The sequence below is a fragment of the Giraffa tippelskirchi genome, chromosome 1, assembly GCF_054371585.1.
Source record: "Giraffa tippelskirchi isolate mGirTip1 chromosome 1, T2T-mGirTip1v1.2.pri, whole genome shotgun sequence".
Taxonomy (NCBI): Eukaryota; Metazoa; Chordata; class Mammalia; order Artiodactyla; family Giraffidae; genus Giraffa; species Giraffa tippelskirchi.
Genome location: NC_137275.1, coordinates 86,426,768 through 86,446,153, shown reverse-complemented (window position 1 = coordinate 86,446,153; position 19,386 = coordinate 86,426,768). Strand labels below are relative to the sequence as shown.

Genomic DNA, 19,386 nt, shown 5'->3' with positions numbered 1-19,386 from the left:
TTCCAAAGGCCTTTTCTAATACCATTCAGGAACCATTAGTCGTATACTCTCTTGGGATGTAGCTTGTATTACTCAACTCTTTTTGATATATGTATGTATGTGTGTGTGTGTGTGTCTGTGTGTATGTGTGTGTGCATTCTAAGTGGCTTCAATCATGTCTGACTCTTTGTGACCCCCATGAACTATACAGTCCATGGAATTCTCCAGGCCAGAATACTGGAGTGGGTAGCCATTCCCTTCTCCAGGGGATGTTCCCAACCCAGGGATTAAACCCAGGTCTCCCGCATTGCAGGTGGATTCTTAACCAGCTGAGCCATCAGGGAAACCCAAGAACACTGGAATGGGTAGCTTATCCCTTCTCCAGGGGATCTGTCCGATCCAGGGATCGAACCTGGGTCTCCTGCATTTCATGCGGAGTCTTTACCAGCTGAACTACCAGGGAAGCCCTAGTTGGTCACAGGTGCTCTTTAGTTTAATTTTTAAAAATTTTTGTTGTGACAAGTAGGCTTTGGGAAATATTATAATAGAATGCAGATGTAACCAGTACACGTTTTAGGATATACTCAATAGTGTTTTAGGAAGGTAAATCTTCTAGAGATAAACTGGATAAATTTATCCTAATCCAAGGAGGCAGCAGTGACTTTGGAGGAAAAAGGTAAACTCAAGACCTTTTTCAAACAAACAAATAAAAAAAAACCCCACAGCATGTGGTAGCAAATAGAATTAAATAAAGTGATGGTGAAGATTTATGGTATATAGATATCAAATGTAACTCTTGTCCCTATTACTGAAAAAGGGTGAAAAATCAGAAACCAGTCCTCGGTGTTCTCTTTGAGGGGATGGCAGTTGTCATGACACCACTACTAAGACTGAGCTGGCAGTGTCGTGGGGCTGGAACCACATGGAAGAAGATGGTGAATTAAACACAAGGGAAGCAAATGTGGTTGAATGCATTGTGGAGCTCAGGGTTGTAAGTTGTCCTCGTCAGTCTGTGAGTCTTCTCTTTTGTGTAATTAGAATTGCATCTCTTAAAGAGATAAACTCTTTAAAAGCCCTGATGGGAATCCATTTTTTAAAAATCCATTCAAACGAGTATAGAGACAGGATTCCCAATCTCATTTTTACTAGATTTCTTTGAAATATATTCAGGCCGATGAGTTGTGATTGTCCAGTTGTCCAGTTCCATGTGTTAGTTGCTCAGTCGTGTCCAACTCTTTGCAACACCATGGACTGTAGCCCACCAGGCTCCTCTGTCTGTGGAGTTTTCCAGGCAAGGATACTGGAATGGGTAGCCATTCCATTTTCCAGGGGATCTTCCTAACCCAAGGTTTGAAGCTGGGTCTCTTGCATTGCAGGCAGATTCTTGACCATCTGAGCCACCAGGGAAGCCATAGGTAGAGTCAGTTTCTCTCCCTTTTTTCTTTTGTCAGTGTCCTGTGTAAAGTTATGACCTAGCTTGGACATGATTTCAAATAGTTTCCTTTAAAGCTGTCTCTCACAGAGCAATGTATTAGGCATCTCTAAACATTTTACGAACAGGTATAGGGTGCAGAGTAGAGTTTTGACTTGGTGTCAGTTTGGCTGGAAAGTCCATAGTAACCAATTCCATACTTAACTGGATTGTGTGTGGTACACCACACACAGCTTGCTGTTCCTTGAACAGCTACTGAAATCCTTTAAACTCTTAACATATAGAAAATATGTGTCACATGAAATAACAGGATCTATTCTCTTGCTTTTCTGTGTGACCTTAGTGTGTCCCTGTAGGTGTGCTATAGGGTTTCCTCTGTTTGCCTCGGGACGGAGTCCTCTTTGCTTGTGCCCGTTAACACTGTAGGGAGAAAATGACTTCTTACTTCCTCTTTTTCCATGGACTTGATGAAAGCCAACAGGTTATGTGCTCTCAGTGACACCTGACTCTTCTGTATGCTGTTTCTGGGTTGTTCAACTTGCAGATGGAAGGTTAATTAGATAGCCTCCCTGTTTCACTCATTAACATTTCAAAAATGATTAAGCAAGAAAAATAGGAGATCCTGTAGATGTATATAGACTCTAACTTAGTTTCGTGTGGTGTAGAGTAGACTTTGTCTGGTGGAAAATAAAGAAATGCATATTGTTGGAAGTTTCTGATTTTTCTCCAAAAGGTATTTTAAGAAATAAGCTTGTGTACAGGAAGCATGTTTTAAAATAACACTTTGGAACTAAAAATCAGATAGTTTAAAGGCAGAGTGACTAATGTATTCCTCTAATGTTTGAAATGTTACCATTATTTGGAAAGTGTTGTAATCTTGCTGTAGGCATTGAGAAGCAAACGTATTTCTCAGTAAGAGATTGTGATCCAACCATCATGAGATAGAACATTTTTGATCCTATACAAAAGAATGGAAACCTTATCCTGCAAATCAAAATTGTTGTCTTCCTTTGAATTCATTTTTTTTCTTTCAAGAATTAAGGGTTTTGAGTGGAAAATGAATCAGTTATTTCTTCATCCAAGATTCAGTGAATGAGAAAAGTAAGGGTGAGAAAGACGAAATAACCACCCAAGACCACACAGGCATGAAGGGAGGAACTGGGATTTGATTCAGGATGTCCAGCTCCTGGCCAAGAATTATTAACCATACGCTTTATTCCCACAGCTGTCTTCTGTAACTCACTGTGCTGTTTCTCAGCCTAGAGTTCCTATGAGTGTTTCAGAATCGATGGTATTTTCTATATTTTTTGGTCTTTGCATAAGAGCATGTGCTGTGTCTATGCGGATGTGTATGCTTAGGCGTGTGTGCACAAGTGTGCATGTGTATGGTGTAAGGCTGAGAGTGCCTGAAGCAGACGAGCAGTGGTGGGACTTGGGCAGCTTTACGAAAATGAGCAGAAGGAAAAATCAGAAGATTCTTCTAGTCTGTAGGTTGTGAAGGCTGTGATATAAGAGGAAATGATTGTTTTATGTGTTTTGCAAATTTTTGAACCAGTCTTCATTTAGAACCACCATCAACCTTTCTGCCCACTTCAACCCTGTAATATTCTGTTGCATGAGCTGCTTCTGTTTAGTGGATCATGCAAGACTGATTCAATGGCAGAAGGAGTGCTTGTTCAAGGGATCAGAAACAGATTTCTTTTTTTTTTTATTCATTCATTTTTAATTGAAGGATAATTGCTTTACAATGTTGTGTTGGTTTCTGCCATACATCAACATGAATCAGCCACAGGTATACATATGGCCCTTCTCTCTGGAACCTCCCTCCCACTTTCCTCTAGGTTTTTACAGAGCGCCAGTTTTGAGTTCCCTGAGTCATACAGCAAATTCTCATTGGCTGTCTATTTTACACATGGTAATGTATGTTTCTAAGAACAGATTTCTTAATTTAATTCTGATAATGCCACATATAGATAGCCTAGAAGCATGTCAATCCATGATGTGAGAAATGGATGGAGAATTCGGCTTTACTATATATTTTTTTTTTAACTAAACTTAAATTTTTCTTACTGAACAGTGTCAAGCACATGGAGTAGTTAAACTTCACTTCTGTTCTGTGACACTTGTATCTGCCAAATTTCACCATTTCTGTTTCTCTTTAGAAGTTCAGCTTTTTAAATTCAACTAGTAACATACCTATTTTCAATAGTTTTTATTTTAACAAATGGTAGTTTTCAGGCTCTCTCACATAAGTATGTTTTGTGACTTAATCAATTTTTAAAATAATCCTGATTATGTCTTTAAGTGCTAGCGTATCCCCATTCAGTGGCTAATATAATGCTAATTGCAGTCAGTAGTAAATTGTTAGTGAGTGAAAGTCTGGCTATTGACATTCATGTAATTTAGGTGGTTCTACTATGATTCTTTAAAAATTCCTCACACTGAAGAATCTTCACATCTAAACAAACTTATTTAATATATGCCATTATAGATATGTCTGGAAATTGGGGAAGGAAGTATTTTGAAGCAGAGAGAAGAGTGAAACAAGGAGACCCATATAATTGACATGATGCCCCTTTGAGTCAGCTCCAGAATAGAAAGGAATTTTGACTGTACAATCCAGTTAACAATGATCCTGAATTGAATTTATCTGCAACTACTATCTTCGGCCTATACTGTAATGTTTGTAGAGATAATGCTTACCAGTTTGCCATTGAGTATCTGTGTTAATAAATTCATTTTAGTTTAAAAGCATGGTTGGTGGAGCCAGAGTTTCTTAGATTTGATTTCTTCCATTTATAGACTCTTTGATTTTTGATGAATTATTTAGCCCTGTGTTCTGAATCAGATCATTTTCTTTATCTGTAAATAAAGGCTTATAGATGAAGTGGATTCTAATAGTAGATTCTACCTGATGGAGCTGTTGTCAAGTTAATATTTCTAAAGTCTTTAGAACAGGGCTCAGCAAATGGTATACACTGAATTCCTATTGGCAATAAACTGTAGAGAACTAGAACATCCCAGAATCTAATGTTAAATATAATGTTACCTATTGGAATCATTTGGTGATTTGGTCTTAGGTTTTAGAAATTATTTAAAAATTTTCATTCTTTCATTTATCAGTTACTTGTTGAGCATTTATTTGCTTTGTACTGTAGATAGTAGCACTGATACTGTCTCTGATATCAGTGCTACCTTTTATCTGTTTTATGTTCTTACCTTTATAAAGCCTTTCCAAATGTTAGCTTTTATGGCTTTCCTGTGAAAACTATGAGATAGCAACCTAAATGTCCATTGACAGAGGAACAGATAAAGAGGATGTGGTATATATATATATATATATATATACACACACACACACAATGGAATATTACACAGCCATTAAACAGAATGAAATAATGCCATTTACAGCTACATGGATGGATCTAAAGATTGTTATACTGGGTGAAGTAAGTCAGACAGATAAGGAGAAATATGATATTCCTTACGTGTGGAATATAAAAAACGATGATGCAAATGAACTTATTTACAAAGTGGAAACAGATTCACAGACTTAGAGAATGAACTTACAGTTCCTAAGGGGAAGGGTGGGGAGACGGGGTAGTTAGGGAGTTTAGAATGGATGTGTGCACACTGCTATATTTAAAATGAATAACCAACAAGGACATACTGTATAGCACAAAGGACTCTGCTCAATATTATGTAACAACCTAAATGGGAAAAGAATTTGAAAAAGAATAGATGCATGTATATGTGTAACTGAATCAGTTTGCTGCACACCTGAAACTGTCACACCATTGGTAATCAACTATACTGAAGTGACTTAGCAGCAGCAGCAGCAGCAGCATACTCCAATATAAAATAAAAAGTTTTAAAAAACCCAAAAACTATGAGGTAGCTAAGAAAAATTATATTGCCAGTTTCTGGATGAAGTAAATTTTCATTGAGGTGTAAAGATTTCCTTCATTACAGGGAGTACAATTTAGGTAATTTCTTTTCCTTCAACATACCCATCTCATTGTAGGAAGAGCCTTGCTTATTTACATTCCCTTGGAGCCTGCTGTTTGTTGCCTCTGCAGGTTTACATGTGGATCACCTGGACCTGGAGCAACCATCCATGTGGATTTGGGTTCTTCTAAGGCTGGACCACAGTAATTCTATACTTAGGTTTTTTGTTTTTTAACTTGTAGGAAAAAATTTCTGAATATTACCAATGTTGCATTTTTAAAACGATAAATTGAACATATTTGATTTATTCACAAAACATTTTAATATTTCTGATGTCTCTCTTGATCCTGTTGTGTCTTTGGCTTAACCAAATCCTGGTTTCCTTTTTAATTTTTTAGCATTTTGCATATGTGACTTCCCACCTTTCCACATTTAAATTCAAAGACCAGGCAGCTTATTTTTCCTTCAACATAGACAGAAATCTGAATAGGATGGGCAAAGTAAAACTGCCCATCAGATATGTAATGGGCCTCTCTAATAGATCTGATTGAATTGATTTCCCGATGGAATAAAAAGCATAAGGCACTTATCATTTAGTCATAAATTTATTCATTGCAAAGAGCCACATCCCATTAATTTTATGTAATTGGGTAATTCCCAGTAGCTGCTGCTGAAGTGTGTGTTCCCCCTTGGTTTTGTGTAGTGACATTCTCTGGAGGGAAGAGAACTCTATTGTGTATGTAAACTTTAAAGGGCCGAAAGATTTTCAGAGCATTTCCAATTTTAACTATTGCTTTGATCCTACTTCTATTCTCACTCTTAAAAATGCTTTCCTCCACTATATTTCTAAATCCAAGTACATGTAGAACTGTAGAGTAACACGACATTCAAACCAGTTGTTCTTATGTTCCAGGAGCTACCTGAAGAAGTAGTTGCTATAGCCTCCTGTTACCCTAAACCTCTTTGGTCAAACTGTCCTAGGTTACAGTCACTTAAGATCTAGCTGATCAGTGTACAGGAAAATCTGCTAGAGCCCACCACCACAGGGGAGCTACATTTTAACTGTTATTACGCTTGAACAGTGAAGTATTGGCGTGGGTTGCCCTGCAGAGAATCCCCATTGTAACTGATTCCCTAAGGGAAGTGAAATTCACTCAGTTGTGTCTGACTCTTTGCGACTCCACATACAGTCGATGGAATTCTCCAGGCCAGAATACTGGAGTGGGTAGCCATTCTGTTCTCCAGGCGATCTTCCCAACCCAGGGATTGAACCCAGGTCTCCCGCATTGCAGGCAGATTCTCTACCAGCTGAGCCACCAGAAAAGCCCCACTTGATTCCCTCAAGGAGTGATAATTTTGACAAGTTAGTTTTAGCCTGTGTTGGAATGTCAACTTTTTGTAGTGAGTGTCTATTCCAACAATTTATCTTAATGTATGATTGGAGGAGAATTGGGAAAGCAGAGAATTGGGAATCACTAAATGATCATCATTTTCCTCTCTACTCATCAGTTTGTATTTAACTATTACCCTCGTGATTACTATCTACTTGCTTTTCTCCACTGCTGCTTCTCGTTTCCAAATCGTGATAATTAAATATCCTAACTTTCTCTAGATCCTCTCCTATATCTGGATAGAATTATATTCTTCTGGAATTGCTTTTCTTCTTTCTGTAAAGACAGAATTTTAAATTCATTTTTTTTTTTCCTTCATGGATGTTTGCTTGCTTTCAGTTGGGCTGTTGAGATTTTGACATTACTGAGAAAGAGAAAGGGAGTAATCAACAGTGACATCAAAGTGCTTTAATGTATTCAGGAATGATAGTAAACAAAATGTTTAAATTTTGTTGGAAAGTAGAATTCAGTGAACCTGTGAATTTTTAAGAAAATGATTTATTTATTTGCTTCCAACAAGAGTGAGATGCTTGTATTTGCATACAATAAAGTGCAACAGAGGACCAAAGAACTTCAGTTATATCTGTAACCTTTCACAGTTATTGGCAGAAATAAACTTTTGTTTAAAGTTCTGCTTATGAGAGTCAATAACTTCTCACAATCTGTTTCCTGACCTTTAGTAAACTTTCTTCGAATAATAGTGTTTGTAGATAGAGGAAGTTAATTTAATTGTTGACGATAAATGGGTATGTTTCAGCTATACTAGGGAGTACCAGCAAACAGGAGGATGGTTACGTTAGAGTTTTAATCCTAAAAATAATTATGAGTCATCAAAGTGCCCATAAAGTAATAATTGTGTAAGACATTCAAAACATCTTAGGTCAGAGAGAGAATTAAGCCTCAGAACGCTAGTCGAGGGATAGATGATAAGATATATTTGAGAACGTAATTCTAGTTTCTGGTGAACAGAGTGGATTCTCTTTTTACATCCATTAAAATTGAAGGGCTTCCCACCAAAACAAGATTCTAGCCTGTAGTCTGAGATAAATATTTATTTTTGAAGTAGATGAACTCTAATTTTTGAATCCTAAATCTTTAAGCTATGCACTTTAAGAGTGTAAATAGCCCCAGGAGAGTTAAGTATTTTATATGGAGGAAAATAAGCTTGAATAATAGTCCCTGACTTCCATAGTTAGTATATTTTGCTTATTATTTTTTTATTAAAATACAGTTGATTTTCAGTGTTGTGTTATTTCTTCCATATTGCAAAGTGAATCAGCCATACATACACATATATCCACTCTTTTCTAGACTCCATTCCCATATAGGTCATTTCAGAGCACTGACTAGAGTTGGCTGTGCTATAGAGTAGGTTTTTTTTTAGTTATCTATTTTATGTTAAGTAGTGTGCATGTATCAATTCAAATCTCCCAATTATTTTTGTTTTTTAAGACTTTTTTGTTATATATTTAATTTTTATCATTTTATATATAAAATTATAGTGTTATGCTAAGAGTTTGTAAGCTGCTCTTTTAAATTAAAAATAAGATATTAACTTGTCTTAGCAAAACTGAATTCTTTATTTCTTGAATTAAATCATTTTTGTCTGTAAGTAAACATTAGGTCTGTTCCTAAGAAAAAAGTAGTTGGGTGTGGAGATCTTAAAGAAATGACCTGGTCCAAGATGTCTATTTTAACCACACGTTCTTTTGTCTATAAAAATAAGAATAATTTTCTTGAGATACCTATAGAATTAGTATCATCAGCCTTTTAAAGGGTTGGGGACTTGGAGTGAAGGACAAGATATTAAACCAGCTTAGGTAGTAATTTTTTTGTTTGACACATTAACGTGAAGTAAAACAAATAGTGCAATGGAAAGATTACTATGGTTTTAAAGCTTATTCACATACTTTGTTATCAGTTGAACTGTTGGCTTATGCTTTAAAGATGTGTTCTTCTTTTGAAAGAAGGGTATGTATAGCTCTAGTAGCAAAATCATTCATTTATTCTACGGTATTTGTTGGGTGTTGTTCATATGGCAAGTTGCTGGGGAACAGAGTTTGAAATTTTTGTGCAGGAGGTCTGCTGGTGGATCTATACCTGTGGAGGAGTGAAGGGAGTGAGGATGGGAAATAAGAAGTTGACTCATGATGCAATTTCGATAGAGGTGTGAGCCGAGCCTATCATGAGCTGTGGAGCTAGATGGTCCTGCAGAGTTGTCCCATATGGAGGTGAGGGGATGGGCGTTTGCAGTCCTGCCTCAGCCAGAGAAGTGGTGCAGCCTTGAGTGGTGCAGTTGTGAGTAGTCAACAGTTAGTACTCTTGGAAGCTGAGGGGGGCAGTGGAGAAGAGTAAATCCAGTCTAGAAGGGAGTCCTTGACTGGGAGATCTGGGCATCTACTACCATTGCTCACCAAGAATCCCGCTTTGATCTGGTCGCTGGGGATACCACGTTGAGCAGAAGCAGACATGATCACTTTTTCCAGTAGTTGAGGTCTATTAAAAAAACTACACAAACAAAAGCAAACTTGTGGTTATTAACAGACCTAATACATCTTATTGTGAAGGACTGTATTAAGAAGCTAAGAATCTGTTATGATGCTATGGATAAAATTTTTATGTATATTGATGGTCGTCAACCTAATCTTTAGGCACGCTTATTACTGGTTTGTCTTCTCTCATGTGAGCTTATCTTGTATTATATTTTTCATGGTATTTTGTGTGGATATCGTTTGACTTCTTCATAACTGAATCTCCATATTAATGCCCAAACCCTCCACTCCCCAGAATGCTGGATAAATCTAATTCAGATGATTCAACTTGACACAATGATAATGCTATATTCATCCACTCACAGGAAAGTGTTATTATATGCGTGTTAGATTTTTTAACTGGAAAGCCACAATTGCAGTTGTGATATTTTCTACTGGGTGTGAAGTTTCCAGGAGGACTTGTATTTTCAAACTAATAGAAAAAGGGTAGCCAATGAAGGAAGACTTCTGCTTTTAATAATAATTATAACTAAAATAATGACAACTGTGACTTCTGATTATAATGATCTAGTTGCCAAGTGCTTTATATGGATTATCTTATTTAATTCTTATTAGTCTACTGTTCTAAGAGGTTCACATAGATTATGTGATATAATCATGGTAATATCTCTAGGGAATAAGTTCTATTCTTATCCCAACTTTACAGGTAAGGACATTATAACTACGGTAACTAGAGTCTTTATACAACTAGTAAGCAGACGAGTGAAGATTTTTAAAATGGACATCCTGGGTCCAGAGCTTTCTTTAGGGACATATTGATTATGGCTATTTGAAGTAATGTGTTGGTAGCAGAAATATCAGGGATGGTTGAAACAACAAATGTTCAGCAATTCAGAAGAAAAGAAACAACTTTAAAAAGTGCTTCCTTCTTATAGAAAACAAGCTAGTGGTTACTAGTGGGAAAGTGAAGGAGTGGAGGGCAAAAGAGGAGTATGGGATTAAGAGATACAAACTACCGTGTATAAAATAGGCTTCCCAGGTGGCACCTGTAGTAAAGAACGCATGTGCCAATGCAGGAGATGAAAGAGACATGGGTTTGACCCCTGGGTCAGCAAGATTCCCCTGGAGGAGGAAACGACATCCCACTGCAGTATCCATGCCTGGAGAATCCCATGGACAGGGAAGCCTGGCAGGCTACAGTCCACAGGGTCACACAGAGTCGAACATAACTGAAGCGACTTAGCACATGTATAAAATAGATAAGCAACAAGGATATATTGTCCAAAACAGGGAGACAGAACCATTATCTTATAAAAACTTTTAATGGAGTATTATCTGTAAAAATACTGAATAACTATGTCATACACGTGAAACTAATATAATATTGTAAAGGAACTATACTTCAGTTGAACAAAAAAAGGTATTCCCTTGCCTTATATACTTAGTGAAACTTAAATGTATCAAGACAAGGGTTTGGTCACCATCAGTTCCCATACCTGCTCTCTACTCTTACTCTCCACGTGACGAGGAGAGACATCTTCTGTTGGATCTTAGTAGCCCTCTGCCTAAAACCTTTAATGACTTCGTGTTGAAGTCAAGTAGGCCTTAGAAAGCATCACTATGAACAAAGCTAGTGGAAGAGGTGGAATTCCAGTTGAGCTATTTCAAATCCTGAAAGATGATGCTGTGAAACTCCTGCACTTGATATGCCAGCAAATTTGGAAAACTCAGCAGTGGCCACAGGACTGGAAAAGGTCAGTTTTCATTCCAATCCCAAAGAAAGGCAATGCCGAAGAATGCTCAAACTACTGCATAATTGCACTCATCTCACATGCTAGTAAAGTAATGCTCAAAATTCTCCAAGCCAGGCTTCAGCAGTACGTGAACCGTGAACTGATGTTCAAACTGGTTTTAGAAAAGGCAGAGGAACCAGAGATCAAATTGCCAACATCTGCTGGATCATAGAAAAAGCAAGAGAGTTCCAGAAAAATATCTGCTTCTGCTTTATTGGCTATACCAAAGCCTTTGACTGTGTGAACCACAATAAACTGTGGAAAATTCTGAAAGAGATGGGAATACCAGACCACCTGACCTGCCTCTTGAGAAACCTGTATGCAGGTCAGGAAGCAACTGTTAGAACTGGACATGGAACAACAGACTGATTCCAAATAGGAAAAGGAGTACGTCAATGCTGTATATTGTCACCCTGCTTATTTAACTTATATGCAGAGTACATCATGAGAAACGCTGGGCTGGAAGAAGCACAAACTGGAATCAAGATTGCCGGGAGAAATATCAATAACCTCAGATATGCAGATGACACCACCCTTATGGCAGAAAGTGAAGAGGAACTAAAAAGCCTTTTGATGAAAGTCAAAGAGGAGAGTGAAAGTGAGCTAAAAGCTCAACATTCAGAAAACCAAGATCATGGCATCTGGTCCCATCACTTCATGGCAAATAAATGGGGAAACAATGGAAACAGTGTCAGACTTTATTTTTTTGGGCTCCAAAATCACTGCAGATGGTGATTGCAGCCATGAAATTAAAAGACACTTACTCCTTGTAAGGAAAGTTATGACTAACCTAGACAGCATATTAAAAAGCAGAGACATTACTTTGTTAACAAAGTCCGTCTAGTCAAGGCTATGGTTTTTCCAGTGGTCATGTATGGATGTGAGAGTTGGACTGTGAAGAGAGCTGAGCGCCGAAGAATTGATACTTTTGGACTGTGGTGTTGGAGAAGACTCTTGAGAGTCCCTTGGACTGCAAGAAGATCCAACCAGTCCATCCTAAAGGAGATCGGTCCTGGGTGTTCATTGGAAGGACTGATGGTGAAGCTAAAACTTCAATACTTTGGCCACCTCATGCGAAGAGTTGACTCATTGGAAAAGACCCTGATGCTTGGAAGGATTGGGGACAGGAGGAGAAGGGGATGACAGATTATGAGATGGTTGGATGGCATCACCGACTCTATGGACATGAGTTTGGGTAAACTGCAGGAGTTGGTGATAGAAAGGGAGGCCTGGCGTGCTGCGATTCATGGGGTCGCAAAGAGTCGGACACGACTGAGCGATTGAACTGAACTGATTGCACTTGAGTATATGTTCTTTGCTGCTTACTTGTTTAGCTGTAAATGGTATCCCCACCTCAACCTCCTTAAACTTTGCTCAAGTCAGCGAGGTTTCTTTTGGTTCTTCTAAATGCTCAGTTCTTTCCCACCTCAGGCTTTTGCTCTTTCTGTTTTCTGTGTCTAGAATGTGTTTCCTTCTGCTTTTCACATGACTGAGTTTTTCTCATCCTTCAGATCTTGACTGGCATGTCATTTCCTCAGCAGAGCCTGCCTTGACCATAGTACTGAAAGTCGATTTCCCCTTTTACTCTCTTTGTATCCCACTTCATTCACTGTTCTTGCTATCATTTGTGATTATTTGTCCCTTTGGTTGTTTGTTATTCAGGTACTCTATAATTCAGCCACTGGGTACAGGGCTGGTGTCTATCTTATTCCCTTTGTTTCTTCAGTGCCTGGGAGAGTCTGAGGCAGGAGATAGATGGGCCCCGGGCTGAGCAGCTGGAGTCTGTCCCCTGCAGACAGATGCTCTATGACAAAGATAATAGCTAGAGCAGAGAGGAGCTGAGCCCTGCCCAGATAAGAGATTAAGAAACCATATATTTCTCATTCTCTAGTTTAAGGAGAACTTCCCCACTACACATGTGCTCCTGGGGGTCAGAAAGGGAGGGGTGCCACCCCATAGTAGGTGATGTCAACCTACTCAGGCCTCTCTGCTAGAATCCATCTTGGATAAGAGGTGTGTGTGCACACAGGGGAGACCCTGAGATAAGCCATATATGGACTCAGAGCCAGGCAGAGCAAAATGATTCATTGATTCATCAGAGGAAACCCAGAAGAAATGCCTTATATAAGTGATTCAAACTGCCACGAGGGCAAGACACTTTCTCTGAGTCCTTCCATGTGTGTCTGTTCACATGTACTCTTTTTCCTCTTAATAAACACTTGTTTTGTTTCTGTCTGTGTCTTTGTGGAATTCATTTCTACAAAGCTGATGGGCCGGGGCCTTGTCACTGGCCACTGTCCCTGGTGGTCTAGTAACTAGGATTCAGCTCTGTCACTACAGTGAGCTGACTTCCATATCTGGCCAGAGAACTGAAATCCTGCATCAAGCCACTGCAGACTGAGCCACCCTAGATCAAGTCCGTGTTCTTTCTGTGTTGTTTCAATGAATCATCAGCTATGGCTGTATAGTGGTATTTAGATGTCAAGCCATGGTGAATTGACATTTTTACTTATTGTCCTTTTTTTCAGTTCTTTCAAGGTAGAATAGATTTAAATTTAAATACAGAAAAATTATCAATTTTATTAGAAAACTGTGGATCCTACAGAGTGCCAAGGGTACATTGATGTTAAAAGAGTTAATGTTCATTTTAGTTGAGTCTATTTATTACCTTCAGTAACATCAGGGGAGAGGTACCTTTCTACATATAAGGTTAAAACAATTTTAGACAAGTTAATTGTCAAAAAACAGTTGCAATGCAGGAGACCTGGGTTCTGTCCCTGGGATGGGAAGATCCCCTGAAGAAGGGACCGGCAACCCACTCCAGTATTCTTGCCTGGAGAAATCCGTTGACAGAGGAGCCTGGCTGGCTACAGTCCACGGGGTTGCAAAGAGTCAGACATGACTGAGTGACTAGAACTTTCTTACTTATTTGAGGGTAAATGTTAATTATATGGGGCTTCCCTTGTGGCTCAGCTGGTAAAGAATCTGCCTGCAACGTGGGAGACCCGGGTTGCATCCCTGGGCTCAGAAGATCCCCTGGAGCATGGAAAGGCTACCCACTGTGGTATTCTGGCCTGGAGAATTCCATGAACCGTATAGTCCATGGGGTTGCAAAGAGTCAGACATGACTGAGTGGCTTTCACTATGAGAAATTGCTACCAAAAAAATCTGATTACTTCATCTAGTTGTTAGATAAATTGATTGTTCCGAAAGCAGGATTTCAAAGACCATAATATACTGTGTTAATTAAGCATGTTTACTGAGCATGTACCATGTGCTGGGCACCTTTATAGGCTTCAAGTATTTGGCAGAGAAATATAAGTGACCCCTATCTTCATGAAGCTTATAGTCTAATGAGGGGATAATGTTTTAATTAACAGTCATCTTCCAATCACTTGATTTTACATTCATGTCTATGCCAACACCAAATAGTCACAAGTGGTGCTAGTGGTAAAGAACCCATCTGCCAATGCAGGAGACATAAGAAACTCATGTTTGATCCCTGGATTGAGACAATCCCCTGGAGAAGGAAATGACAACCCATTCTAGTATTCTTGCCTGGAGAACCCTATGGACAGAGGAGCCTAGTGTGCTGCAGTCCATAGGGTTACAAAGAGTTGGATATGACTAAAGTGACTTAGCATGCACTAGTATTCTTGCCTGGAAAATTCCATGGGCAGAGGAGCTTGGCAGGCTACCCGTACGTGGGGTTGCAAAGAGTCAGATATTTCTGAGCACACATGCATGCCTATGCAACCCATTGAAAAGTCTGAAGTGATGTAGATTGAAGCTGACTGATAGGGGGAATGGTCAACCTCAGTACTGTTCTTTGAGCCCCAAATGAGATGTGATAAAAAGCTATTTTAATTTAAATTTTCTTTTAAGGCAATTCAGCCTCCTACACCAAATGAGTTAGATAACTTGTAAAAGGGTTTAGTTTTTAAAATTGCATAAATTATGTAGAACTTGGGTAGTTTAAATTCAGGTATATACTTTTAAAAGTTTTATTATTTTGATTATAACTCACAGTATCTTTCATGCATTAATAATTTATATGTTAAAAAGTCAGCTATTCCTATGATTCATTCACTAGTAATATATGTGTGATTGAAAAGTTTGTTGTAAAGAAAACCTCCTTGCAGTAATTATTTGTAAATAACTCTGTTGAAAGCTTCATGTCTTTTAAGTGGATTAATTCTTTGCTTCTTTCGTAATTTTGGAATAATGCTTAGACTCTGAGTTCCTGATTAGAAACAAACCAGAGGAGAATTTGGTTTTTAGGCAAAAAGCTATGACTAAATGAAAGATACTCATAATATTTATCTTTGTACATTTTTCACTTTGAATGTGTAAATTTCTTACTGTCTTAACTATTAATTGCCTTTATATATGTTATTACTTTTAATAACTTGCCAAGCAATTTAGTACCGCTTTATGGTACAAAAGTAAAAATTGATTAATGGTAACTTAAACCAAAGTGTTTAATTAAAAAAAAACCTGAAATTTTTTAGATTAAGATTTCCCAAAGTTTTTATCTGAGTTAAATAGCAAATAGTTTAGTTCATTTTATTTATTTTTCTTGACTTTTAAACTCAGACATAAAGTCCAGCTAACTTGGTAGTAGAAAGTAAAAAAGTAAACATTAAGACTAAATTCCTTAACTTACAGAGTGGATTTTCAAAAGCCTTTTTAGGGCTTGTTTATTTATATTTCCCTTAAAATCTACAAACAGAACAAGTATTATTCTAAAATGTTATAGAAAATAAAAATGATAAAAGCATGCATTTTCTCTCTAAAATGTTTATGATTTACTTTTAGTTCACTGCTATAATAAGAGAAACTGAAGTTCCCAGTTTTCTATGTCAAGTAGGGAGACTTTTCTGGTTTTAGCATCTTAGAAAGACCTGCATTAGGGAAATATCCTCCTCAATTCCAGGCAAGCCAGGATGGTTGGCTACTCTAATGTAAAATTTAAAATCCTTCTTGTTTACTGTTCCATTCATGATTTCCTGATAGCCGTTGTTTATGTCTGTATATTTTAAAATTCTTTCCAGGTATTTATATTCTAGGTATAGAGTTTTCAAGTTTAATTATTAAGCATGGCCTTTCCTTTGAAAGTAAGTATATATTAAAAACAAAACAGGCCTCATTTTTGTAGTTCATGTTGAGTTTGTTTTGGGAGAGGGCAACATGAAGTGTGAAAATGACAAATAAATGAATAAATAAGAAATTGAGAGATAATGAGTTGGTAAGTAGTGAATTGACTAATGTCATTGTGATGTTTCATGTTGATGTTGCCTAGAAGAGGAGTACCAGTTTGCATTGAAATCCCTTAAACGAATATGAAGAGAAGAGCCTGATTTTATATCACTGTTCAGTTTAATGACTTGCACTGTATTTTAGTACACATTAGTAAATGTGTATAGTGTTCTTTATATATTACTGAGGATTTCTTTTCTTCTGTTGAGATGCTTGGCTATATACTATTAAAAAATAGAATAACATTGTAAATCAACTGTGTGTGTGTGTGTGTGTGTGTGTTAATCGCTTAGTCATATCCAACTCTTTTGCAACCCTATAGACCGTACACCAGACTCCTCTGTTCATGGAATTCTCCAGGCAAGAATACTGGAGTGGGTAGCCATATCCTTCTCTAGGGGATCTTCCTGACCCAGGGATTGAGCCTGGGTCTCCTGCATTGCAGGCAGATTACTTTACCATCTGAGCCACCAGGAAAGCCCAAATTAAGTATACTTCAGTTGAAAAAATAGAGTAACGTCAGTTTTGAAAATTGACATTTTCAGAATAAATGAACCAAAAGAAATAGTATTTTTTATTTAAGGTCATGAAATTAATTTAAACTCAAGAGTGTTAGAAAGGAGGATTTATGTAGAAATTGGAAAGCAGTGGGTATTTCTTTCTCTGTGTAGCTGATGTATAGTAGGACCAGAAAGCAGTTGAAAGGACGGCATGTAAAATTCAGCTTGGAAGTATTTGGTTTACATGTGGTCAGTCATAAGATAATGAGACCAGAACTGACTCATGTATGAAGGAATTGGAGATGATCAGAAGGTCGAAATTCTCCTAACAAGAGATTAAATATTTATGGCTACTGCATATGCTCTTGGCTATTTCATTTTGCTTTCAGTATTGTCACTTTGAGTGAAATAGCTGCATTTTTTTTTAAGGAAAAAAAAATGCCCCCTCCCCACTCAGTGGCAAAAATTATAGCTTAAATCCTGGCGGGCTATATATATAAAAAAATGTGTGCCATTGGTCCCAAGAGGAACCAAATGGCTCAGTCAGCACAATTCATCATTACTACTGGAAAAAATAACTCAGCATGCCTGCTCTGCTCATGGTGAGTCAGTGGCATCATATTCATATACTGACAGCACTTTTTTCTTTTTAGGAATTACCCTCTCTACCCTGGGCCAAAGCACATGGCAGTAAGATTAAGTTAGGTATCAGAATTCCAAAGAGCAAAGGCCAGTATGTTTATTTTAAATTAGTAATTCACTCAAAAGTGTTGAAGAAAGTTTACCTTAGATGCTGAGGTGATGACAGAGGTCAGTCTGATATGGATCTTAACCTTGGGAAGCTTTTGATCTTATAGAAAATATGAAATATGCTAAAGTAATCTTTTTCATGATGAACAAAATATAAAGATTTTATTTTTTCCTTTTGAACTTTTTACTTTCTGTTGGGGTATAGCTGATTAACAATCTTGTGATAGTTTCAGGTGAACAGTGAAGGAACTCAGCCATATATATACATGTATCCATTCTCCCCAAAACCCCCTCCCATCCGGGCTGGCACATAATGTTTAGCAGAGTTCCATGTACTGTACAATAGGTCCTTTTTGGTTATCCATTTTAAATATAGCAGTGTGTACATGACCTTCTTAAACTCCCTAACCATCCCTTCCCCCTGACCACCATAATTTCATTCTCCTAAGTCTGTGAGTCTCTTTCTGTTTCGTAAGTTCACTTGTATCATTTCTTTTTATATTCCACGTATAAGGGATGTCATATGATATTTCTCCTTCTCTGACTTATGAAGTAATTTTTTTTAGCATAGTAGGCAGAGTGAGTTATAAGTAATATGAAATGGTAATCTAGGAGGAAATGAGTAGTTCTGGTTAGGAGGTCTTTTATTTATTCAACAATGTGATTACTATTGTGTTTTAGGAGGAATTTTTAACAAGGAGATTTAATTGTACCTCTGCTTGATCTAATAATCCATCAAAAATTGATTGAACACCTAGAATAAATGAGATATTTAAGAGAATAAGAGATAGCTAACACACAGCTTAAGTTTTTTAAGTAAGTCATGGCCCAATGGAGTGAAATAGATAGTAATGATAGTATTGATATTTAAAGCAAGATTTGGTAAATATTATAATCCATGGGTAAAGGATATCATTTATTGCTTATGGTGTGTTATTTATATGTGCTTTAAATATCTGTATATATATTTTTGGTCAAAGCCTCTAACACTGGATTTAGTTCAAATTGGAAAATGCTCACCATATTATCTAATAAATAAAGCTAGTCTTCATTTGTCAACCCAATAAGCCACATCAGACTTAATTTTTGGTAAGAAAAAGGACGACTTCCTTTTCAATGTAAGTAAACTGTATGTCCTTCTGAAAGCATCTCATTTCTGCTTGCTAATTCTAAGTTAGGTGAACTGATAGGCAAACAGTTCTACCCTGCAGTAGATAAAGGCATGGGGACTGACTGTGAGTTGGTGGCCAGTGAACTAAGAGTCTGTTTTTCTCATTTCTTACTTGATTCTTCCAGGACTCTTTCTCCAGACTAGGTCTCTGAGTTGTTTCCAGTTGCTTGGTGATCTGGATGTTTTTAAGCCCTGAGCAATGTATTATTGTGAGATTTGTGAAGTGGAGAAGAATAATTGTGAAAGAAAAGGGTGGCAGGTGGGGAGCTGGTGGAAAAGAAGAGCCAGAGTGTTTTCAAGAAGATGGTTTTAAGAAAGAGGAGATTTGAGAATTGCAGATCTGGAAATTGATTCTTATAAAATTACCCATAGTAGTGTGCACTTTGGGATGACTTTGTGTTTTGAAAATGCTTCGTAAATGACAGGTTAAGAAGTGTGAGTAGAATTTTCCTAGATGAGGATGGTGGAGAGGAGAGTCAGTTTGTGGAAAGGGAGCATTCATATCATACATAGAAAGTCTTGAAAAGAACCTGCTGTCTACAGAAAGTAGAGATCCTCATTGTGACTTCAGGATGGAGTTATATTGTGAGAGAGACAGGAAGACTAAAGAGCTGATTGGGTTCAATTTGTGAAAAAATTTGCATGCTATTAATACTAATTTAGATTTCACT

At 37.5% G+C, this 19,386-nt stretch overlaps 1 protein-coding gene and 1 long non-coding RNA gene across 7 annotated transcripts in view; both read left to right on the top strand.

Moving 5' to 3' along the window:
* PPP3CA (protein phosphatase 3 catalytic subunit alpha) overlaps positions 1-19,386 on the top strand; it is a 316,719-nt gene that overhangs the window by 103,362 nt on the left and 193,971 nt on the right. The window lies entirely within an intron of this gene.
* Positions 11,278-16,250, top strand: LOC145503486 (uncharacterized). The gene is made up of 2 exons (XR_014051502.1): positions 11,278-13,941; positions 14,169-16,250. It is a non-coding gene; the product is annotated as an uncharacterized LOC145503486 (long non-coding RNA).